The sequence below is a fragment of the Cervus canadensis genome, chromosome 18 (genome assembly GCF_019320065.1).
Source record: "Cervus canadensis isolate Bull #8, Minnesota chromosome 18, ASM1932006v1, whole genome shotgun sequence".
NCBI lineage: Eukaryota > Metazoa > Chordata > Mammalia > Artiodactyla > Cervidae > Cervus > Cervus canadensis.
In genome coordinates this window covers 31,878,929-31,903,564 of record NC_057403.1, presented here as the reverse complement: position 1 = coordinate 31,903,564, position 24,636 = coordinate 31,878,929, and the positions used below count along the sequence as shown (strand labels likewise).

At 48.2% G+C, this 24,636-nt stretch overlaps 1 protein-coding gene across 6 annotated transcripts in view; it reads left to right on the top strand.

The window, feature by feature from the left end:
• The first annotated feature begins 5,633 nt into the window (after window positions 1–5,633).
• Window positions 5,634–24,636, top strand: part of ZNF536 (zinc finger protein 536) — a 446,058-nt gene continuing 427,055 nt past the window's right edge. For 3 of the 6 annotated variants that reach the window (XM_043437647.1, XM_043437643.1, XM_043437648.1), the window contains exon 1: window positions 6,449–6,581. The gene's annotated coding sequence lies outside the window, so the exon portion shown is untranslated. Of the gene's footprint in view, window positions 5,828–6,448; window positions 6,582–9,028; window positions 9,501–24,636 lie in introns of those variants that run through there. The other 3 variants (XM_043437645.1, XM_043437646.1, XM_043437644.1) reach the window with 3 other exon arrangements.

Here is a 24,636-nt window from a genome sequence, read left to right as displayed (position 1 = left end):
CAAGAGACTTGCTTTTTGCCTGAATTTGGTCTTTTTCATTTGCTTTCTAGTTTCTTCCTTGCAGTATTTACTCACGGTAACCTTGGGGATCATTCCTGATAACTCTGTATGACCTACAGACCAAGTCACATCTCTGAGTCAAACACTAGCTATACATTCTCTGGAAAACTGTATTTTTCCAGTATTTGGTCCAGTTTGTTTCTAGTGGCAAAAACAGAGTGTGTACCTGTTCCTAAGGTAAAATCAGGGCTAATAATTGGAACTTGGGAAAAGCAGGAGTCAGGTCATGGCTGTGTGGTGCACTGGTAGACACACTCACAGCATAGACCGGGAGCACTCTGGTCATCGACACTCTGGTCGCTAACATCACATCTTATGAAAAGTAGCTCTTGAATCGCCACCAGTTGTTTCACTTCATAATTTGATACTTTGTTTAACTTGTAGTCTCAAAGTCCCCCAGGTTTAGAGATTATGGGCTACTTAATGGACTCCCCCCATGCTAGCAAACACAGCACAGGCCATATTCTGGCCAGAAAGCCCAATAGCTTTATGTCTTTCCCCTCTGAAACCTAACTGAGAATTGATGGTAGCTTTTGTAGATAACTGCAGGGCCCAAAGTTGTTGCTCCAGTATTTACCCAGAAAATTCCAGCTTCACAGCTTTGCAAAGGAGCAGGAATGCAGAGCTGTGGTTGTATCTAACAGGGCTCAGCATATTTTCCTGGCCTTTGATTAATTTATACAAAGACACCATGAAGATATCCAGGTTGGTCCTGCTTTAAAATATATGCCTGAGGTAGGAAAATTACAATTATTAATAAATTACCATTGTTATTTAAGGACATGACCATTCACTTCATAAAAGACATCTGTTGAGATACCTTAAATAACCAGCTTTTCCAGTGCTGGTTGAATCTCCCAGATCTAATTTACAAAAATTCAATTTACGAACCTCTTTTCTGGAACAGAGCTATTATGAAGAAAGGCACACCTGTAGTTTTAAGAGAATCCTGGCAGTTTCTCTGGGTGCTCTTTTTCTGGGAAGAGGATTGGACCCCACTTTTGCTATTTGCCCCTTGCTCCAGCCTTGTTTCTGAGCACTCTGGTCCCCGGCCCAAGGGTTCCTTGTTTTCATCAGCTGCTAAGTGTATCAGGTGTCATTCTGTGGCAAGTGACAGAAGAGTCAAGGCAAACTGAATTAAGTTAACAAAGGAAATTTATCAGCTCACAAAACAGAAAGGTGCAGAGGTGGAGCTGGCTTCAGGTGGGGCTGGATCTAGGGCTTAAACGTAAGCAGGACCACTTCTTGTTTCTGTTCTGCTATCTTCTGTGTCGGCATCATTCTCCAGCTTCTCTTGGTGGCCTTCGCAAGCTCTCCATCTCTCCTCTCCTGGTGTGGGATTGGAGGCCACAATGCTACCACACAGTTCAACTTCTTCAATGGCATCTAGTTAAAAAAAAAATCCAAGATTCATTCTGATTGGACCAGCTTAGGTCACATGCCTATTCCTGAACCAATCACAGAGTCCAGAGAGATATGATGCACCGACTGGTTGGGACCTGAGGCAGGTCCTCCACCCAGATGCCCTCAGAATGGGAAAGAAAGGCAGGTGCTGCCCCTGGAAGAAGGTGCTGTTTTGTGGGGACAAATAAATGTTCCTGTGTTGACTTCTTTCCTCTGTGGAGAAGCCAGAAGAGATGTGTGACCTTTTTGAGGAACCTGTGAGAGAACAACACTTTGGGTCTTTAAAGGGTGCGCTTAAAAGGGGATGCTGGAGAAGGTAAAGAGTGGCCTGACTGACCTTTGTTCAGGGTTTCTGTGGCCAGGAATCAATAGTTCATGGCAGAACAGCCTCATGGGTCAGATCCTTCCCAACTTCTTATTCAGGGATCACCTTTTCCATCTGTAAGGGTCCCACCTCTGAACCCTGCTCTCAGGGAAGTCTTTGAAGGCTCACGATTTCTGAGGTGTCCATCACTGAGAAGGCTCTTCCATAGCTTCCACGGAGAGAGACACCCTGGCTTAGTAGCATCAAAACTCTTTAGCCAGGGGAAGGGAATTTCCCTGGAAGTTATTGGGAGGCCCAGGAGACCTCCCCGAGTGAAGGAGAGGACTACTGAGGTGAAGGCCTTCTGAGCCAACTGAAGTTAAGAAGCAGGGACTCTCCATGAGAATCCAAATGAGACCTGGAAGGCATCAGACCAACTCCCCACTGAACACATGGATGTCTGCAGATCTCTTAGCATCTTTCTTCTGCTTGAGAAAGGTGGACCTGAAGGAGTCTACCATTTTCTTAGAATACTGATTCTCTGTGATCATGGGCTTTACAGATGTTGGAGGTTATCATTATACAGTGGAGAAAGTGAGGTGTGGGGTGGAGGGACTTGGCCCCTCTATTCATGAGTGTTCTGGTTTATCCTTTCACTCCAAAGCCCAAGCAGCCCTCTTTGGATTCTTTCTCCTGTGCATCAGTCTTTCGGTCACAAGCCATGGCCACGTCAATGGCTAGTTTTTAACCTGTTGATACTATAGGGGAAGCAGAGAGCTATGAGGATCAGAGGAGAGTGAGGGGAATGTAAATATGGAAACAAAAACCACTGCTGTTGTCACAGGAAATGCAACTTGAAACTAGTGGCTGGGTAACATTTTATGAATCACTGTCACTTTGGAGAATCTAATGAAAAGTCAGAACCCATCTACTGGCTTGAGAAGTATTCCTTCCAAAGAGGTACTCAGAGAGGCCAGGTGCTTGTTGTGAGATGCTGATACGGCTCACCTATGGTGCGAGTCCTCCAGACCTTGCTTCTGAGCTGGTAGGAGGGTCAGCAGAGAACTCATCTCACCACCACAGTTTTTAACCCCAGCCACTATCCACCTAACTCACCAGGCCAGGCTCCCGATGACTTTCATCAGTTTCAAGAAATCAAAAGGCTGACGCCCTCCCTGAAGAAGACACTGCAGGAGTGGCAAGCCTGGGCCAGAGCAGGGGCGGTTAGGGGGTTTGTCTCTGCAGAGTGCTGTGAGGATTGGCGAGTGCAGGAGTCCCCGATGCAGGCACTGGGTGAGCCTCTGGGCATCTCTGCTTCAAGTCTAGCCTCAGGATTCCAGCCCTGGCCGGGAGCAGTGAGAAATACTCCAGCATTGGAAGAGCAGGAGGCAAGGGAGTCACCGAGGAAACTTGCTGGGGCAGGGCCAGAGCCAGGGAAGAAGGGTGGGGAGGGTGAAAAACCCCAACAAGATAAAAAGGAGTCCCACAGATTGTGGAAGTGGCCGCCAAAGACATAGCGTAGGGAGAATCAATGAGTGAACTTCAGTGCTTTATAGGACGGAGGTAGCCTTCACGTTCCGGCCTCTGGAGGACACCAGGCCTCTGTTCATTGCCTAAGTCCCTCAACCCTCACCTTGACTCGCGCCCACAGCAAGCCGCCGGCTGCCTGAGTCAGCCAGGGCTTGGCCAAGGCAGCCGGCCCGAGTCCTCGAGAAACGCAGAGAGCGCGGGCGCCGACAGGGGGCGCCGGCGAGCCCCGGCTCGAACCCTCCTTGGGGCTCAGGAGGTGCCGCGCGGCGGCCTCCGGGTAGAGGGCAACCTCTGCCCTGCCTGCTCTGGCCCGTTGGGCTGCAAACCTCGGTGGCCTCCGTGCGCACCAGCTGAGGTCCCACAGGCCGCCTGGAGCGCAGTGCTCCAGAGATGCACGGCTTCTAAGGACCGCGGGCGTCTTTGGCTTCCTGGTCTGGAAGGGGCACCCCGGATCTGGCGGCCACGATCCGGACCTCACCGGGCTGAGACCCCGGAGAGCCCCAGTACGGTGCCAGGATGCACGGCCTGACTCCCTGCTTCCCATGGCTCAGGCGGGGCTGGCGGCTCGAGGGTTAAAAGGCGACTGCCACCCCCATTCTCTTGGGGGAGAAAGTGCCTTTTCTCCAAGTCCATATGGCCACTTCCTTTCGACCTGCTCGGCCCTGCTCGCCTCTTTGTCCGAGCTGTCACTTATAAAGAATCACTTGACTTACAATAACAGGTTCAAAAGACGACAGAGTATAATCAGTTGATCCACGAAGAATTGAAATAAAGAACACCCCACTGCTCCAGCTATCATTCCCATAGAGATAGTGATATCATTGATGTGATTGCGATGCTAATTTCTATACAAGAGGAAAAAAAAAAACCCTTGTATTTTGGAATTTGTTCAAAGAGAATTTCAGACACATCAGATTGGAAAATGCAGATTGAATTCCTAAACTTTTTTGGGGTAGGCAGGGGCTTTTATAAAAAACCACCACTGCAGAGATATGAGAGATAAGAGTGGACTTCAAGAATCTCATAGGACTAGCTTGTTTGGGGGAACTCCGATTCTCCTGGTCCCCAAAGCCCTGGAGAGAGAGAGTGAGAGAGAGAGGAGGATGTGCTGGGTTCTCAAGGCAGAGTCCAAGGGCCATGCAGCACAGACCAGGCTGGGTGCCCACCCACGGAGCCCCTGTCTTGGGGGATCACCCGCAGTGGGGTGCAATGGCCAGGTGCCCTGGGAGGCTGGGTCTCTGCCTGTTATCTGAGATCCCAGTTCTTGACTACTGCCAGGTTGGTCTTCCAGTGTGAAGTTTTCTGCATCTCGCTCCACTGTTGGACAGGTTATTTGCAACTAAGTGGTCCCTCCTCTAGGAAGGGGTCGGCGATGGGGCGGCTGTGTCGTGCTTTTTCTATATTTTTGCTTTTTATGTGTTGTGGTGCCCTGGTTTAAACCCTCCAGTCACCTAAGGGAAACTCAGTCTGGGCAGGCTGGAACAAGTTTTACCTGAATCAATGTATTAAGTGTCCCTGTGGCTTGACGTTTTGAATAATCAATCAGTCTCCATCATTTCTTAATCATGCACAACACAGGCCTCTCTTCAGTCTCTCTCTCCTCCCCCGCTCCTTCTCTCTCTCTTTTCCCCTCTCTCTCCCTCCCTTTCTCCTTCTTTGTCAACTCTTTTGGATCCTGTGTTTCTGCTATTAACATGCCCCAATGTCACATGCGAGCCTTTTCTTTAAAACAAGCTCCTCATTGGTGTATCTGGATACTTCTTTTATTATTATTACTGAATCTTTTTTTCCCCATAATGACACCAGGATCATTATATAATCCCATAACAAAGAGGCTTTTGAGGCACCAGCTTTTGTCAACTCTAGGACAGAGAATCCATAATTGCATTATTCAGCTTTTTCCCCCCTTCTTCCCCCTCTTCCTTGCTTCACAGAAACCCAACCTCAAGCATCACTCACATCTCTACCTTGTTACCTCGCCTTATACTATTTACCAAAGCGTTTGCCTTGAGGACCAGCATTTGCAAAGTTGCCTTAAAAAAGTTATTTTGTTTGATAATTAAGTCCTGGAGCCCACCGCGTGATGAGTATTCTGGACCCATAAGGCAGAGAACCTGCGTGACGTTTTTCTCGAAGTTTAATTACCGTATGCTAATTTCCTTGCCTACTACGTGATTAATTAAAATCATATTTTCATAATCATTTGGCACTAGTATTGTTTTAGAATTATCATGATCTCCTAAATAGTGTCTGTAAATAAAGTCGCCTCTAATGGCAGGCGCGGGAGGCGAGGCTGACGACCTCTTCGTGTTTGTATCGCGGCGATTGGCAACATAACTGCCTTATTTACATTAAATACGCCACAAGGTTACAGCGCGGATCAACGTCATTTGATCGCTGATGACTCCCTTAAACGCCCGGGCTGTGACTGATTCTCCGCGTCCCGCTGTCCACCGAGATTCACCCGGGAGTTTTTTTTTTTTTTTTTCCCCCAGAAAAGAAACAGACTTTAAATAGTTTCAGGAGCAGGTAAGAATTACGCTTTTTCGTCTCCCCTTTTCCGTCTCTCTCCTCTCCCTCCGTGGCAATCTCTCTCTCCCTCTCGGCTGGATAAAAAATTCTTTAGTCAAAGGCAGGAATGCAAAGTAGTGACAAGCGAAGGGGCTGATATATGTCTCAGTAACGAGTCTGACAATCAGAATGTAGCTCTTGGAGAATAGATAGATTTTAATAAGTGTGTTTACATGAGCTCAAGGTCAGAAGCAAGCTGCGCTGTGTTAAATGGTTTCTTAGTTGCTAGACAGAGAGAAAAAATGGACGATCACACACCATTCTTTGTAGATTATTATATCAAGGGTTCAGTCTCTGGCTCATCAAAGCTAAATGCCGCAAGACCTATCTAGTTGCTGTGAATTATGCCAGGGCGACAATGGAGAGCGTTTTTAATGGTACAATGCATTTCACCTACCAGATAGGGGGAGGCCGAGCCGGGGATGGGGATGTCTGCTGGGGCTGGGTGATGAGTATCAATGAACGGGGCGATTCTGAAAAGAGGCAGACGAAAATCGAGCCCGCCCTGCCCCGGCTGGGCTGGGAACAGTTCGCAGGGCTCTGCCGAGTGGGCGAGCGAGGCGCGCGAGCAGGGCGCCCGTCCCCCCTCAGCCCCGGAAAATGATCAAGTCAATCATGTGGACATGTTTCATTATTCATTGAACACAATCTTTTACAACGCTCCGTTTACGTGCCCGAGTTTGCTCCCGACACCCGCGTTTCAGTGTTTAAGGTAAGGAAAACAAAGGTGGGGGGGTCTCGGGGCGCGGCGCGGTGGGGGTGGGGGGCCGGGGGGGGCGCGGCGGGGGGGGATGGCCCTGGCGTCCGGGAGGTGGCAAAGTGAGTTTGGACTCTTGGCGCGGCCCCCCCGTCCCCTCCCCCTCTCCATCTCCGCGAGGCCTGCCGCCGGGTTCCTTCTCGCCCCATCGCGATTAAAAAATACGGTCTAATTAAATATCCGTGGCTGTGACGTTGGCGAGAGAAGCTGTCAGCGGGGGGAAGAAAAGAGGAAGAAACCGGGAAAGCGGCGGCGGCCGGGCATCGAAGGGCGCTAGAGAACTTCGGCGGCGAGCGGGACCCGCGCCTGGGCCGCCGCCTCCCCCGCCGCGGTCCCGGGACCGTTACTTTGAAAAGGAGTCGCCGGGCCTCGCGCCGGGCGCGCCAGCGGGACCCCGCGCCCCGCTCCGGGCCCAGCCCGCGCCCCCCAGCCGCGCGCGGCCCGCGAGCCGCTCTCGGCCCCGGGAAACTTTCAAAAGGGTCTGGGGGGTGGGGGGAGTCTGTGGAGACTGGGAGCCCGGGGCCGCGGAAACTTCTGCTCAAGTGACTTTCCCCATTTTCTGCTTTGCCTGAGAATCGTGCGCCCCCCGCTCCCTTTCTTCCTCCGCGGCTCGCTGCGGGATTCCGGCCCCGCCGCCGGGGGGTAGAAAGGGTAATTTGTAATTTTTTTTTTTTTTTAAATCAAAGTTAGCCGATGCTTACAGCGCCAAGGGCCGCTGAGACCTGCCATTTTGTGTTTTCATTGGCCTCTTGTACCCGGGGAGTCGGGCGAGGCCAAGGCCGGGGGCTCGGTAGGGCCGGGGTGTCAGGGTCCGAACTTGCGACCCCAGGAAAGGCCGTGGCGCCTGCCAGCGCAGGTGGTGCCCGCAGCACCTGCCCCAGCCTAGCCCAGGCCCTGGGGGCCAATCCCGGGGCCAAAGATAAAAAATAAAGAAATAAGTAAGTAACAGGTTATGGAGGGAACTGAGCCGGCCAGCCCGGGGCTGGAGAAATGAGGCCAATCAGAGTGAGGGAGTACGGGCGTGGGGGCTTAGGAAGGCGGGGAGACGGAGGGTTGGGGGCGTCTGGAAAGAGCGCAGTTTGGGGGAACGGAATCCCCAGGCCAGATGTATGACTGGGAGGAAAATGATCTTTGCTGATAAACCTTTCTGTTTGCTTCAAGACATTTTTTGAAGATGAAGAATTGAGGAAAACAGTCGTAGGCGGGACCAGGATGTATTTTAGGCAAAAAAAAAAAGGGGGGGGGGAGCTTTTCTTTGATGATGAGTAGGAAAGTGTCCAGATCTCGACGCGCCCATCTGTTGCAGTTTTGCAAATAATTTAAAATATAGATATCTGTATATAGATGGATGTGTGTGAAGTGGAAGGTGGAAACGCAGGAGCTGGGAAGTTAGGAAAAAGAAAGAAAAGGGGACTCGGGGGCAGAGATCTGTCCCCAGCCCACTCTTCTGAGAAAACTCCTGCAGGGCTTTCTTTGGGGACAGGTGGAAAGTTGTCTCCCCTCCTTTTCCCACTTCTGTATTGTGAACGTTCCTATGTCCGCCTCTCGGCGAAAGTGCACACAACCCTCGAATTAGGTGGAAGGTCGGACGATCGATTGGGGGTGGGTTGGGGACCGCGCAGGCCTGAGCACAGAGCGGGGGCGAGGAGGGGCAGGGCGGGGTCCCAGCCCCGCGCGCCGGTCGCAGCCACGGCTGGGTTTTGTTTGCCGGATATTGTTATGTCTAACGAGTGCCTCACAGGAGACGTGATTTGTCAGCCGCCTTCATTTTCACTTTAGCAGAAAATACGGCGGCTGCGCGGCGTCCTGGCCTGCGGGTCGGGGAGCCCGCGGGCGCTGGTGGGCGCGCAAGAGTGCGTGCGGGTGGGAGCGGGCGGCCGGTCGGTCGCCGGTAGGGGCAGTGGGCCGGGCGGGGTGAGTGCGCGCGCGGTGCCGGCCTCGGCTGCTCCTGCGCCTTCTCCCGGCAGCCGCCGCCGCTGTGCAGTTTAGCAGAAAACCGACAGGGGCCGCGTTTGCTGAGCGCATCCGGCCGCCGGGCAGCCGGAGCGGGCCGCGGGGCCGGGCTGGCCGGTGTAGACTCAGGGAGGGGGTTGGGGGGAAGGCAGGCGGGGAGGGGAGCGAGAAGCAGGCTGGGCCCGAGTGCTCTCCACCGCAGTGTCCGTTGTCCCCGGTGTCCCGGGCGCGTTGGGCAGCCCCTGGAGCCCTGGCCTTGCGCCCCCGCCCCCAACCAGGGCTTAGGTGAACTTGGGGTGGGGTGAGCGTGCGTGCGTGCGTGTGTGTGTGGGGGGGGGGGGTTAGACTGGGAACGCACTGTTTTCTTTTCCAGTTTGATATTAGCAACTGGATTTTTACTTTGAGACCGGCTTTGCTCACTGCTGGGGTTGGGAGGGGGCGATCTTTTCCCATCACTCACATCTTTGTTCATTGTTCACTGAGTGGAAGGCAGGCGACTTAAAGAGACGAAAGAGGAAAAAGAGGGGGAGCAAGAAGAGGGAAGGAAGAGAGGCGCGGGGAGAGCGTCTCCGCCCCCGCCCGGGTCGGGTTGGACGGTGAAACAGTAAACCCGCGCACGGAGGGTCGCCGGGAAAGTGGACATTACCGCTTTAATTAACTTCGAGATGCTCCGGCGGCGGGACCTGGCGTAGCCGTGACGCGCCCCCATAAATCTGCCCGGCCCGGGGCTGCTCCGAGAACAAGTACGGTAGCGGCGTCAGACTCGACGCGCGCCTCCCAGTCCGGAGCCTATTTGCATAATTGGATCTTTCTTTTTTTTTCCTTTCTTTTTTTCCTTTCCCCTCATTCTCCCTCCCTGAAACTTGTTTGAAAACCCAAGTGAAAACTGCGACGACCAGCACGCTCAAAAGCGAGTGCCAAGTAAGTGCCCTGCCGTGGCCTCGGTGCGCCCCGAGGTTAGCGCGCAAAGCAGGCGAGCGAGGTGCCCCGGCGGAGGGCTGCTCGCTGGCGGGAGGACTGCAGCCGCCGGCTCCGGCGCTCCCGGCTAGCAGCTTGCACAACTTTTCCCCCGTCTGTCTCCCGAGTTTTCCGGTCAGGTGAGGTGTTTGGGCCAGGCGTGTACCTGTAGCGAGAATCGGGAGGCGATCATTGGGACGCGGTGGAGTTGGGCATCTCGGGTCCGGGCGGGTAGTCGGTCCCCGCCGCCGTGGAGGGTAGAGCTGCGAGCCAGAGAGCGAGCCGGGCCGGCTGCTAGTCGCGCCGCGCCGCGTCTGCAGCTCGTCGCCAAATGCCTCCCCCATTATTCTAAGGTTTGTGTCTCTGGCTCTGTGTGTGTGTGTGTGTGTGTGTGTGATCGGCTGTGCTTTAAAAAGAAAGGAAAGCAGGCACAACAGGGGCAAGAAGGGCTTCCCCCTTAGCTCCTTCCCTGCCCCCCCCCCCCCAATTTCTCCAGCATCATTTATTTCTAGTGCTCGAAGGAGAGTGTTCAGGGCTTCTTTACTAAAGACCGTCACCGAGAGACTGACAATTCTGTTGGAAATGCCATAAATTCTATAGCCAAAATGTAGCTACATTCATAAAATATCAACCGTGGCCTGTCCAGATAAGTGATTTTTATAATATCTCAAATTTTATTAAAAACACAATAGTGTGTTATTTATTTACAGTGTTCAGAACCTGGGGAAAAGTAGATTTTCTTGGGCGAAAACTGTAATCCTAGTTTCTGTTTGCTAGGAAATTTGCTGGCAGCTCGGCCCACCAGCCTGACGGGAAGGGGCAGGGGACTCAGCTTTGGCCTGGGGAGATGCAGGGGGGTAGCGGGCAACCCTCCGGCCTCTGCTTAGGGAGAGCCTAAGGCTTCTGGCTGAAGGCTGCTTTAGTTATGATGTCATTCTGATAGCAGAGTGCAAATGTCTCCTGATTCCACCATTAACCGCCTGGCTGATTTGCTTGGTAATGATAGCACTGCCGTCCAGCGCTTTGACAAATGCAGGCCCGCAGAGCCCTAGGAATTAACTTTTCCCCCCACTGAGGAAGAAGCGAGCAGCCAGAAGTCTCACTACTAGGCCCCTGACTTGAACTTTGTAGTGCCTGAGTCCAGACACTAACAAGGATGGCAGGCCCCTATATTGAGGGACCCCTGTTTTCCCAAAGTTTGGGAAACTTTTAAAAGGCTTCAATCTACAGAATACCCTTAAGCTGGTAACACTTGATTTGGGTTGTGACCAGGCAGAGACATTTTTTTGATCTGATGGATGGCTGGGACCCCAGGTCTCTCTGGGGCCATTGCATAGAAGACGGGATTGTGACATCTGCTTCCTACCTTCAGTCCCTTAACTGTGACTTTATGTTAATATCACTGCAAGTAAACCAGATTTAGAGTGGATTTTTAAATAGTGTACAATGATTTAAGATTTCTTTTGATTTACTGTTCAAATGAAATTTGCATAAATGTGATGAAAATGAACTTAACATCTGGGCATATGAAAAAAGGTTAGTACCTCATATGTCATCTGCAGAGAAAGTCTCTAAAATGCTTTCACCCTAAACTGGGTTCGGGGAAACAGTTCCTGGAGACATAAATGGTAATTATGGAAAACCTGGAGAAAGCGCTTTCAATAAATTTGCATTCTCTTGGACCACTGCTCTGAAAACCCATCTTGTTCTATGCCTGGAGTGCTTAACTTCTGAGCAAGCTTGAGATCTCACAACTCAGCAAGTTAACTGCTGGCTGGGGCTGTCTTCACGGAAGACATAGGGCAGGATAGGGAGAGACAGTCACGCTGCTCTGGTCCAAGCCGGAGGCCAGTAACCCCCATTATGAGAGAGGGCAGGGAGGTGGCCAGGATGTGCAGCCCTACTAACCACAGTTGCCCATTGGGTACTGAAGGCAGTGCTGAGATGTGGAATCATTCATTGCCTGCTGAGCCCCCAAAAGCTGACAGATTAGGTTGTCTACTCTGCCTTAGGTAACCAAAGAAATTTCCACCAGATCAGACCTATAAAATTTAAGAGCCCGTTCAAATGAACTCTGAACTTCACCTTTCTGAGCAAGAGAAACTTATCTCTGGCATAAGGGAATCAGAGTTAAACAGCCTTTCCCAAACATGGTTGCCTTTTGCTCAAAAGTTGGCTGTGAATGGCACAGGTGTTTTTAAAGTGCCTTGAATGGAAGGGGAAAAAAAGACAGCAATGATGCTCATGAGAATATAGATGAACTTATTTTTTTTTAAAGAAGAGGATCATAAAAGAAGAAAGCAAATAGATTTATTTTTCCAGTTTGAATGAGGACAATTATAGCTTTTTAACGTCTTTGGATTTAGTGTTTTTAATAAGCCTTTTAAGTAAGCTGAAATATCAGCTTGCATTTTGTTCTCAGCATTATTTAAAGTGAGACTTGACGCAAGTTTAAAAACAGAAGTGAGCTTTTTGTAGGTCAGCTTTTGTCCATGCTGAGGTTGGGAGTCCCCCACAACACCTCTGCCAGGACCCAGAGTGCTCAGCCCCGCTTCACCCTGTCTCCAGGTGAGATAGATTTGGGCTGGAAGGCTGCTGGCGGTCAGGTGACCTGATGCTATCTCCCAGATTGTGAAGGTTGGATTTTGGAGTCTAAAAGCAAGATGCAAGTTCACTGACATGGGAGAGACTCACATCTGCTAGTAGGGGCTTGTGAGCTGAATAGCTCCGTGGAACCAGGCCTGTCGTGCAGACCGGCCCGCCCCCTCCAGGACATGCCATTGCAGGACAGCAGACCCTGGAGGGAAAGGAGCTGTCCCGGGCAAGGTGGGGGTGGAGGGTCTGACTGGTGTGGCTCATTGTGTATTTTACCTGGTCTCGTGGTTCCTGTTTGGGAGTTGTTGAGAGAGAGGCCTTTTGTCAAGGAGAGGGCTGTTTGCTCAGGTCTGGGCTGTCTGGGCCACCCTTGGTAGCATTGAGTGCCATAGAGGGTAAGAGCCAAGCTAAGTTAGGGAGTCCTGTGTGCAGTCAAACTGAGCTAAGCCAGGGAGTGGCCCGCCAGGATCTCAATTGTGGTGATGCTGGTGTGTGTGTGTGTGTGTGTGTGTGTGTGTGTGTATATGTATGTGTGCATGCGCGTGTGCGTGTGTGTGTGTACACATGTGCTGGAGAGGGTGTTCTTGCTAGAAACACCTGTTATGAGATGATTTCCTATTTATTCACAGTGTATTACCCAGGGTAGATTAGTGAGTTTATCAGTGTCTGTGCACAGTGGAAGGATTGGGGCTAAAAGAGCTGAAGGAATCACAAAGTGAAGGGGGACATGTATGATCAGAAGATGGACCCTAAAGAATGCAGGCCCCCTTTCCTACATCATTGTGCAGAGAGCAGGGCTGGTTTTAGTGGGCGCTCTTGGTTGCTAGAGAATGTTACCCCTGCAACTTTCACTGTAAAAAATCATTGTGGATCTTTGGTTTCTCTTATATTGGAGTTTTTGCTGCTTCAGAGGGCATTGAACACTTGGCTTTTCACAGCCTCTGAGCATGCTAGAGGTTAGGTTTATCTGCCCTAAGAGATCAGATCCAGGTGAGGCCTTTGGTGAAACTTGCCAGGCTGGCCTGAACATTGTTTCTCTAGAGCAGGGTTTCTCAAGTGTGACCCTAAGGATGTTACCCACTTGTAGAGTCGGTCCTGTGTTTCATAGGATGTTGAGCAGCATTCCTGACCTCGACCCAATAGACGCCAGTAGCTCTCCCCAGTCGTGACAATCAAACATGTCTCCAGACATCTGCACACATCCCCTGGGGGAAAATCAGGTTCACTTCCCACAGCGTATGTGTGCCAGGCCCCATCCTGGGCGTCTCAAGGGGCACAGGGAAGTCTGAGGAGTGCACAGCCTGGTGGGGATACCAGGGCTTGTACCATGTGGGGGCAGAGCTGGGGGTCTGAGAGGAAGGAGGATGTCAGTCCACAGTAGAGGAAGGCCTGGGTGGAGGGTATCTGGGGCTCGACTCTGACTGTTTTTATGTCAGTTACACCCTGAAAATGGCCCTGCCAGTAAGAGCTGTGTTTCTGGGCTCCCTGACTGTGACAGGCAAAGCAAGAAGTGAAAGGCAACAGATCTCAGACTCCGAGTTGAGGCTGGGCATCCTGCTGGCAGGATGATGAGAGTGGCTTATTTCTGTGCATTCACTACATGGCAGTCATGGGTTCTAAGCACTCAACTTGTTTAATCCTTACAGCCTATTATATTTGTCAACAAATTTCAGGAAGGGAACCTCAAACACTGAGAGAGGGTAGTGGAGGATCCAGGATTAGAACCCATCCAACCTGCCTCTGGAGTGGTCACACTCAACCCCACTCCTGCCCAGAGCACCTCCCTTGACCCACGGCCAGCTGCCCAGTCTGAGGGCACACTCACCACAGAACCCCTGGAATTCCATCATTGACCCAACAAGCTCATCCATACAGAGCCAGCAGCCCCTTTTAAGGGACACAGATCTCCAAGTGGGGCCTCTGGGTGGTAGTGGCAGGAAGGTTATGCAGATACATTAAGAGATGCAAGAAGGAAAATTGGTTTGTAGGGTCCACCTCCTCTACCTACCTATTCTTCCTCTGTAGCTTTGCAATGAGAAAATTAAGTGCCATTTTGACACAGGAAAAATGATCACCGTAGGCTTGAGCTGACATTAACCTGAAAGTTTTCCATCAAGGCTTTGATCACCTGAGCTGTGTTTAGCTTTGATTACTGAGGTGGGCTTGTCTCTTGTGCTCTGCCCCCACCCCATGCTGTCTCTGCTAGTCCTTCAGCTCAGCCCCTTCATGATCTTTTAGCCTTTGGTTGGTTGGTTTGAACACACAGTCAACCCGTATACATAGGCAGGATAAAGTAACCCTATTTAGGTTGTGAAAGCCAACCCACAGAACCTCTAAAGTTGAGATTAATCACAGAAATGCCCATCCAGCCTTAATTACAATGACGTTCTCACATGTCTGAGGTTTCAAAATAATTCCTATAGATTTGGATGAGATTTTGGCTCATGGAAGGGCTAGATTGTAAGGCTCTCAGGGAACATTTATGCCTGTAGTGTCCAGGCACCCGAGGAGGTAGGGTCTGGGGCCTCTCTGTAGGTGTGCAGAGGGGGCCAGAACAGAGACACCAGCAGTGACTGCTCTTGGGTGCTTGCCTTATGCCAGACCCTGCATTCTGCACCTTGGATGTGCAGTATTACGGAGACCTTTTGACATCAGAGTAAAGGGCATCCCTCATCTCGATTTCACCAGACTAAGAGGTGTGGCCACTTGTTGCAGCCACAAGCCAGGGTTCGAAGCCAGCCTCATTAGCCCCGGAGCTCACACTGCTGACCTTGTCTGCACCCCTGCCTCCCTACGCAGTACTCAGGGCTGTGAGTGCAATCATCCTTCCCTGTCATAGTAACTCGCCTTTAATGGAAGTTAAAAATGTAAACCAGAACTTGCTACTTGGAGAACATATGCATTGTTGTAAATTTGTTTTCAAGAGGGAGAAAATATTTGGAAACTGTATCAGCTAAACTGTATCAACTATAGAGAAGCAAACAGATCACAGACCACATAGATGTTATATATGGAATTTAATTTCTTGAATAGCTTGATTATTCAATTTTATTTTTCAGAATATCTGGAAACACTTATTTCTTATTGACCAGAGAAGAAAGTAGCACAAACATTTTTTTTTGTTGTTCTTTAAAAATTTTTTTAAATTCTGTATTGAAATCTATTAAAGTCAAGTCAAGCAAAGCCTTCCAAATTATTACAGAAAGGCAGTCATTTCTATGGAGCCTATTGAAGGGGGTGGGAAATCTTATCAAAATTACAGCTAAAATGCTTTAATTATTTTGCATCCTCGGCCAGGGCTCACAGTCTGGGGGTTGTAATCTATTGATGCCAAGTGGCTCTTTCAGCAACCTTAAATCTGTACCGAGCAGAGAGCATCTCACTGGTGAAACATGGCTGGATCAGGCAGTTAAACTCGGTGCAGGATTCCTGCAGCATCTGAGAAACTTTATTCACAGACATTTTCCACCTGAAAGAGGGTCAGCTCTGGTGGGTGGCAGTCCTGCTCCAATAGCGCAAGGAGAGTTCACAAGGAGGAAAAATGCAGTGTGGGAATGTGGGAGGGGAAAAGCTGCCACATGCCGACATTAAGGGATTTAATCTGTGCAGCCAGAACCTCCTGGATGGTGCAGGGCGGCCTCTGTGCTGGTCCCCACTGCCACTAGGTCTCCTTGAGTCCTCGGGGGGCTGCTCTGAGCTATCAGAAGCCCCGCTCCACCAGAAACTCTCATGGACTTTGGAAGCACCATTTCTTAAGCAAAATGCCAGACACCCTGTCTGCAGTTCTTTTCTGAGATCATTGATTTGACAACTTAATATCTATTTTCTGTGTGCTTTTTGTTTTGTTTCATTCTCCCCTCTTCCCAGCCTCCCCCCGCCCCACCCATTTCCTCCTTTTCAGCTGTTTTCCCCCTTTGCACACGAATTTCTGAAACTATATTGAAAAAGCTTTCGTTGAAGTCTGGTGGGGACTGTTTGAATTTTAGTCTTATTTAAAATTCTTCTCTAGCATATTTTAGAGGCAGAAGAAATACAGACACGATGACATGAACGTTTGCATCATCTAAAAATGTATTGACTAAGGCCCATAAGGTGGCAGTTTCCCCTTTAATAACTGCTGCCACCCCAAGGAAGACACAGTGGCTTTCTAAGTGCGTGACAAATGAGGGGCTCATCCAAGATCTGGTCATCTGATTGGCATTTCCCGTGACAATGCTTCTGTGATGTAACCAGCGGTGATATGCTTGGGGGAGATGTGCGTTCTGTGCCTTCTGGCATGTTTATTCTTTAGCAATGGCTGTCTGGTGAGGTCAAGTAATATATTGCAGATTATTAGAGTACGTACCATTTTCAAAACCCTCCCGGAAGAACTGGCTGCGTTTTGACACACTGCCCTTTTATCTCAGTGATACCAGCAACTTGATCCTCACATTTCCCTCCGGTCTCAAAAGGTTGACCGGAGCTAGATCCGTGTGAGACGTTTTTTCAGGGATTGCTGGCTCTGCCTGAATTAGGAGCCTGGCTGCTCAGGTGACAAATACCAGGCCCATGTGTGGATCGTGGGGGCAACTGGGGTTTGCTGTTCAGAAAACTTTCTCTCTCTTTGCATGATAATATTGTTCCGATAAAATCTGTGTAATTCTTGTGTGTGATCTCCAAATACCACCTTCAATAAAATAATTTGTTTATTGATCTAAAGAAGGAGTTGTTTCCAGCTGCTTCGTTCCTTGGGACAGACTTCGAGTTAGAATCTGTCTCTTTGACTCTCTTCTGCTAGAGGTTGGCCTCCTGTGGAGGTTGGGCAAAGGGGTTAGGCGACCTGGGGGCGCTGGGGACCGAGCACTTTTTTCTTTAGGAACCAGGTCTGGGCAGAATTCAAGGGAAAATTCTAATACGATTTGTGCTTAAATGTGCTGGTATTTGTGTCTGCCCACCTCCATCTTGAAGGCAAGTGAGTTAAATCATTGCTGCACTGGGGAGCAGTGCAGGGGCCCCTCTTTTTATTAATTTCTATCATCAGCCAACTGTTAACCCTTAGATTAACACAAAGAAACTTCATGTTCCTTCCTACTTTCTGTATCGTTGCTCCAGAAGAAACGACTACGGGGGAATTCTTTGTGTGCACTTTATTTGCTAATTAAATTTTTTGCAACAGTTACACAGTACATGTTTTGCTTGATATATCAATATCTATAAGTTAGTTTTTTGCATTATTTACTTTTTAGGGGTGTTCCCTCCTTCATTCCATGATTAAGATGCTTGTTTCACTGAGCTGGAAACATTGAGTTTGCAAATGAGGAAGAGCTAGAAGCATTTTTGGTTTTGTTTTTAAGCAGTATAACACAGTGATAAAGAGCTCAGGACCAGTCAAATGGGACCAGGCTTGATACCCAGCGCCACTCCTTCCAAGATCTTTGAGAGCAGGGCATTTTCTGTCTTTAAGCCTCAGTTTTCTCATCAGTAGAATTGGAATATTTTTTCCTTCCTAATTGAGTCATCAGGATTAAAAGAGAAAATGATTAATAAATGAGCTCAGAGACCGGCTATTCTACAAATGGCCAGCTAATATTATTACTTGTATTGTACATTTTGTTAAATATTTTAGGAATGAAAACCCTACCCCAAACTATAGCCATCAGTCACTTGCAAAGCCTAGTGAGGTGTCATTCCTCTTTTGTTTCCCTGACTGGTCTTTGGAGTTATTTACCTGGGAATCAATAAGTATCAGCTGATTGATTTCCTATACATTTCAGAAGATGCATTTTAAAGGGTCAGCTGAGTTTATGGAAGGTTATGGAGTGGGGGTAGGGTTTAAGTCTTCGCTAAACAAATATGCTCATTCCAATCCATCAAGTGTTAGCACTGTGTTCCCAAGCCACACACGTGCACACACACACACACACACACACACACACACACACACACACACACACACACACACACACACACACACACACACACACACACACACCATACCACACCACACTGTATCACCACACACCAACCACCCTGGTTGTGGTAATCTTGGTAGGAACATTATGTGCCTGACTCTTTATCTTTGCCCTGGATCCAAGCCAAAGGCCCTAAGGAGGCACTACTGTCATTCATTCATTCAATCTTTAAAAAAAAATGTATTAAATGTATTCTGTGTCCTAGGCAGATTAGTGGTGTGACAGTGTTATACCAAGACCAAAGTACAAGTGTAGGCAGTGAAGATGATGTTTCGGTTCCAGGTTCCGAAATACACACAGACACGCACGCACACACACACACACACACACACACACACACGCACATGTGAAATTCACCTAATTTGCATACTTACACACAATCACTTGCTGATTTCAAGGGACACAAATGCTTGTGCATGAAGTATTAAATTAATGAGTTGAACTTGTGGTCATTGCATTCAAGATGAGTTACCCAAGAGAGAGGTGGGGAGTTGAGCATAACTCCTTCACTTTTTCCTGCAGGGGAAAGGGTGGAATTCTGGGTGGCTTTTCCTCAGTGGAGGCCGGGGGGGACACCAAATCTATGACAAAATCACCATTCCAGTCATCCTTGGGAAGTACCTAGGAATGTCATATTAAGAAACAAGATCCCATCTTCCTGTAGGGAATTCAAAACCGTGATCAGGTCTTATAGATATACATCTAGCATTTATTGAATGCTTGTTATATAGATGACCTTGGGCTTGAAAATGCAAGATATTATTTAATTTAGTTCTTAGAACACTGCCTTTTGGTGGAGAAAAGGAGGTATATCCATGTTGTATGACTTGCCCAAGGTCATGAGGTCATGTAGCTGGTAGATGGCATTGCTGGGCTTTCTCTGCCTGGACTTGTGACTGTGGCTGTGTGTGACCTTTGGACTGGGGCTCCGGACATCTGATTTGGACCTTCTCTGGAGATGGCATCCTCTAGAACAGAACTGTTGGAGAGTCAAGGCTTCTGAACTTCATGAACCTCTTCTTCAGTTGGAGTAGGCTGCCGTGGAGCAGAGCCCTTGGCAAGGGGTGAGGGCTGCTTTCTTCTCACACTTTTCTTTGCACCACTCGGGACAGTGTCACTGTGCCCTACAGTTCATTCTCTCAGATTTGTCCTTCCTATAGATCCTCACTGTGTAGGTGCCAAGGACATAGCAGTGGACCCAATATCCATGAGTCCTGCAGCTCTAGAGAGTCATGAGACACAATATTTGTCATGCCCACTTTGATCATGCAGATTCTGAAGGAAGAGGACAGAGGGCTAGCGGGAAGCCCCTCTTCAACGAGTTGGCCAGTGCTGTTGTTGGTGGTCTAAAGGTGAGAAGCAGCCAGTAAAGCAAGGGGTGGGGAAACTCCCAGGCAAGGGACCAGCATGTGCAAAAGCCCTGAGGTTGGAAGGACCTCAGTGGTTTGAGAAGAAAGAAGGCCAGGGTGGTTGCAGCTGATTATGCACTGCTCCCCCAGGTACATACCCGTTGTCTTTCTTTGCACCGAGGAGATATCTTCTAGCTGAGGCCGCTCCCTCAGCCTGCTGTGAGCATGGCCTGTTGAGGGCATTTCTGTTGGAGGGTGTCTGCTGGCGGCTGTGGCCTTCTCTGCCATCCAAAGTCAATATTTTCCTTCCAAGTGGCTCTTCTCTCCTTCTGTCCATCCCTTCTTCTCCCTATATAATTCATTCATTCCACAAATATCCACTGAATATCTACTCTGTGCCAGGCACATAGTGAATATAAAGTTAGTTGCAAAGATAAAAATCATGTAAGCTCTCTCAGATTTTAGGATCTATTGAGATTCACAAGTGCTTCTGTGATGCCTGGCTCCCCTCTGCCCAAATCCTAACTCTAGGGGTGTGCCCCTGACTGCACAGTTCTGCTGTACTTAGTTTGGTTAGACTTGTTTATTTAGTCTCAGAGGAGAGAGGGTAAAGCTCAAGTAGGCACCTGCGTCTCAGAGTCATCCTGTCTCTCCTATGCATAGCCATAGTGGCTACACATTTCCTCCCTTCCCACCTCTGGTTCCTGAGTGTGCACCCACGTCAGGCAGCGTGCAGAGCACTGGGGGGAATGATGGACAATGCCACCATGGGGCCTCTGCCTCCGGGGACACTCAAGTTTGTGCTTGATTAAGATGTCTTGGGATTTTGGGGAGGTTCTCACCACCCAGCAGTTTCTGGGGGTCATGAACTCGTTCCCCTTTCAGGAAAGGGACAGCTTGGCAGGAAAGCCAGATACTTGTTTATATCACCTGTAAGTCCACAGAAGACTTTATGCTATAGAACTTGAAAGTACACATTTACATGCCTGGCTGTTTTGATTCATTACTTACATGATTACTCTAGTAACTTTTAAATTTAATTTAGTTTAATTTTTTAGTGGAAAATGAAGTATGTCCTGGCTCTTTGGATACTGTACTTTTTTTTCTCTTCATTTGGTTTTAAATGGTTAAGTAAATTTCATTAAATAACTGTAAACATTCCAAATCATCCTGCATATATATCGTATTTCACATCATCGCAACTTCGATGTAAAATATTAAAATGTAAATGACTCAAAAGAAAAATTATGGAAACAAATGCATGACTTTTATTACACTTTCAGAAAACTTGCTCAGATATTTCCCCTTCCTTAGCAAAAATCTGTGATGAATTAAGAGAAAAAACATTTAAGGGCACTATAAAAAATAATTCTTTAGAATAAAGGAACATACCTTGGTAAGCAGTATTCCCCCATTTTATCTGTTCAGATCTGTGAGTATATGTTAGATATTGTCCACTTATCAACTTGATTATTATAAAGTAAGTTATATCAGCATGAATATAATCATTTTAATTTCTGAGCTTTAGTTGGAATAATAGTTTTTCCAAGTATATAAATATAAATCTAAATTTGTATATATTTCATGAAATTTGAACCAACAGTTCTTCCTTTTCCTCTTAAGAAATATTTCAGTATAGTAAAAATTGTCTGGGAAGCATTTGGTATTTTATTTTGGTCTCTGACACGACTTTCCATGTGATTGTTCTATATTAATCTTGAAAAGTGACACAAGATTTCTTTTCCATAATAAATAGCAAATAAGTGAGTAATAACAAATGATAACTCTAATGAAAGAATTATATTTTCTCCAACTTAATAGAAGAGTGCCAACAATAGGTAGGATAAAATAAAATCAATATTTTGACACTGCTCTATTATGTCTGCCTCATTAATTTGGAGAAAACTTCTCTCTTCAATCCTAAATCACAAAGTGTCAACAAATAGTAGTTTTAGTGTCTGCTCTCATTCCAGTACATTTAATGCTTTGCAAGTTATTTTTGGAGGAAAATGATTTTTGATTCTGCAGATGTATAGAGATTGCATTGTGTAGGTTTTTGTCTTAGGGAACAATGAAAAAGTTTTGCCATGTTATTTGTATTCAAGAGATAGTTCATTCCAAATTCCAATTCAGCACAATACTATATGGTTTTTCATATAAATGAATATATGTGTGTGTATGTATGTATATATTTGTATATGTATGTGTATATATGTATTATTGTCCTGTTTTATTTTCTTTACCCACATACACTCTCTCTCGTGTTTTTTTTTTTTTTTTTGCCGTGGGCCCCTGCAGTAAAAGTGCCAAGTCCTAACCCATTGGACTGCCAGGGAATACCCCCACCACACACACACACACACACTCTCTCTCTCTCTCTCTCTCTTTTTCAAAGGGCATGCTCATTCATGTTTATTAATTTCACCCAAAGTTTCACTTAGCTTCCTCTTTAGAAGAATCCGGCATTTCTGATTTCTGAGTACCGATTGTCAGTTGATTAAGGTCAATGCTAGCACTTATTCAGGCTCCTATTGACTGGGGCCACGTGATATAAGTGATTGATCCACCTTAGACACAGACTTGCTAATTTTCCATTGTAACGGTCCTTTCCACCTAGTCCATTCTTCCTTACCCCATACAGTATTTAAGAACGCTCCATCCTGCACACACCCCCCTCCCCGTCCTTGCTGTTACACTAACGCAGAATTACATCTTTCACTTGTGCAAAAGTATTTGTATCACCACAGCCTGTCCTCCTTTGTTTTCCTGAGATCACAAAAGCCTGGGATTTAGAATAGCAGATAATAACATACGGTGCATATTATTGATGCTGCTTTAATTGTCTTATTGACAACTCACTTGAACTTGGAGAAGCATGCTAATATTTATCATCCTGTGAACTCATGTGCATTTTCTTGACTAAAGTCGTGATTACAGAAGAATTTCAAAACTCAGATGTCTGTCCGCAGCAGCCTCACCTTTCCTCTGTGTGGACAAAGGCTTCCAGGCGGCTGCATGGAGGGAGAACTCTTCATTCACTGCCCCCTCAGCGTTCGTGCCCTCCGGACTCTTCTTCTTCTAGGAGGCATCTGACTAATTAACGACTTGACCAGCACCTGGCCAGGAGAAGAGGCAGAGATGGGACTCACCTGAGCAGTTGTAAAGGGGGCAGTGCCCATCTGGCTTTGGGGTTGCCCAGAGGTTTTTGTTTTTTGAAGAGACAGGTGTTTCTTTCCTTTTGGGAAATGCCCATAAAGAACATTAAAAGATTTAAAACAGGCTGGAGCTGAAATGGAGGCTGCTGTGCTCTCTAGGAGGCAAAAATCCATTTGAGGAGGGCTTTGACAAGCCTGAGTTGATGAATGGAGCCATCATGGGGTAACCGGGCACCTTGCTGTCCCTATCTCCCCTTCGTTCCCCATCATTCGCTAGGCTCTGACCCCAGCCCCCTCTCAGTTCCCTGGGTGTGGCAGGCTTGATCACACTCGGGATCTTTGGCGTGGCTATTTCCTCCGCCTGGAACACTCTTGTCCATACCTTCACCTGGCCACTTCTGCTTATCCCTCAGGTCTACCAAAGGCCACCCCTTCCAAAAGGCTTTTCCTGGCCTCCCTCTTCCTCTCCGCCACATTGGTCACCTTCCAGCTCATTGTCCTATTTTGTTTTCTTCATGGGATTTATCTTTCTGGATTTCATCGAGTGTCAGCTTACCTTCTGTCTCGCTCCCTCCACTAGAACTAGACTCCCCAAAGCCAGGGCCCTGCAGGCTCTCTGATGCCTCTCCTTCTAGCACCTAGAACAGTAGCTTGCAGAGGTGGCCAATTGATCAATATTTTTTGAAAGAAGTCTACTTTCCTAAAGGGGAGAAAAAAACGTGTTTGGGAGTTTTTCCTGACCTTTGAGAACAATGTCGTGTCATCCCCTGATGCCCCCTTTGTTTCCTTAGAGATGGGGCTGCAGCTGCGTCCTTCTCCAGACTACTGAGAGGTCGCCATGATGGCGATTCAGAAGGGTGGTTGTCTCTAGATGGAAAGTGTGTTAACACTAACTGCCAAGCCTCTCCCCGTGGTGGGCGCTGCTCAGATGAGGGGGTCTCTTCTGGTTTGGGTTGTGGTTTATGGAGACCTCCTGTCTCAAGCCATCTCCCTGCCTGTGCCACCTTGTTCGAGGTGGGCCATGCCGTCTGCCCCCCACAGCCTCTCCCTTGCCATCAGTACGTGGGGCACGGAGAGCCCTCATCGGGGTCTTTGTCGCTGCTGAGAGCAGCTGCGTGGGGCCCTGATTAACGCGGATCAAGTTGTTAGTGGCTCTACATTCTCGTCTTTGGCAGCACTTGATGGGGGACCCTGGGCAGAGGAGCCGTGGGGCCTGCAGAAGATGCCATCTTGACGCCCTGATTGGTGAGGCGCTCATCTGACTGATGAGTGAGGTGGAGCCACCCCACTGGCTTCAACGAGACACTCGAATCACAGAGCGTGATTGCAGAAGGGGAGAGAGGACTTTAAACCTATGTCACATCCTGTTGCCCAAGTGACTGCCATCTTGGGGAGTTTTGTGACACTCGTGCGGCTTGCAGAGCCTGTTTTCGGGAAGTGTTGGAGATACTCGTCTTCCTCCTCCCAATAAGCCAACCGCCACCGAGAATTCCACAGGAAAAGAAAAGATGGGGTAGATCTGGGAATGTCGGTCCCACGAGTCTTCATTTCCACCTGTTTGTCCCACAGAATTCTCCCTCTGTGTAAAATTCCTCCTTTTGACCCCTATTGTTTGCTTTACTGTGTGAGCTACATACATATCTTTTCTCCTCTACTAGATGTGAACTCTTTGAGGACAGAATTTTCTTTTCTTCCCTTGCTGTTTCAGTGCCTTGCCGGCCACTAACTGTCCCCCACCCTCACCCCACAGGGTGTCTGGCATCTGTGGGAGGGGTTTGGAATGGGAGATGGAAATCATAAAACCTTAATAAAGAATTAGGAACACAGGTGTCTTTTGAAATGATTAAGAATAATTTCCCAGTGAATTGTTTGTGATTTTATAGATCTCTTGGACTAAAACCTATTTACTATCTAGTCTTTTTCTTTTTTCACTTCAGAGAGTTAAAAAGTTAGCTAATTACTTAAAGAGCCCCACTCTACAAGGGTGGCTTGAGACCACTATTACTCAAAGCCAAAACTTTTTGGGTAGTGAAGGTTTCATTGAAAATGG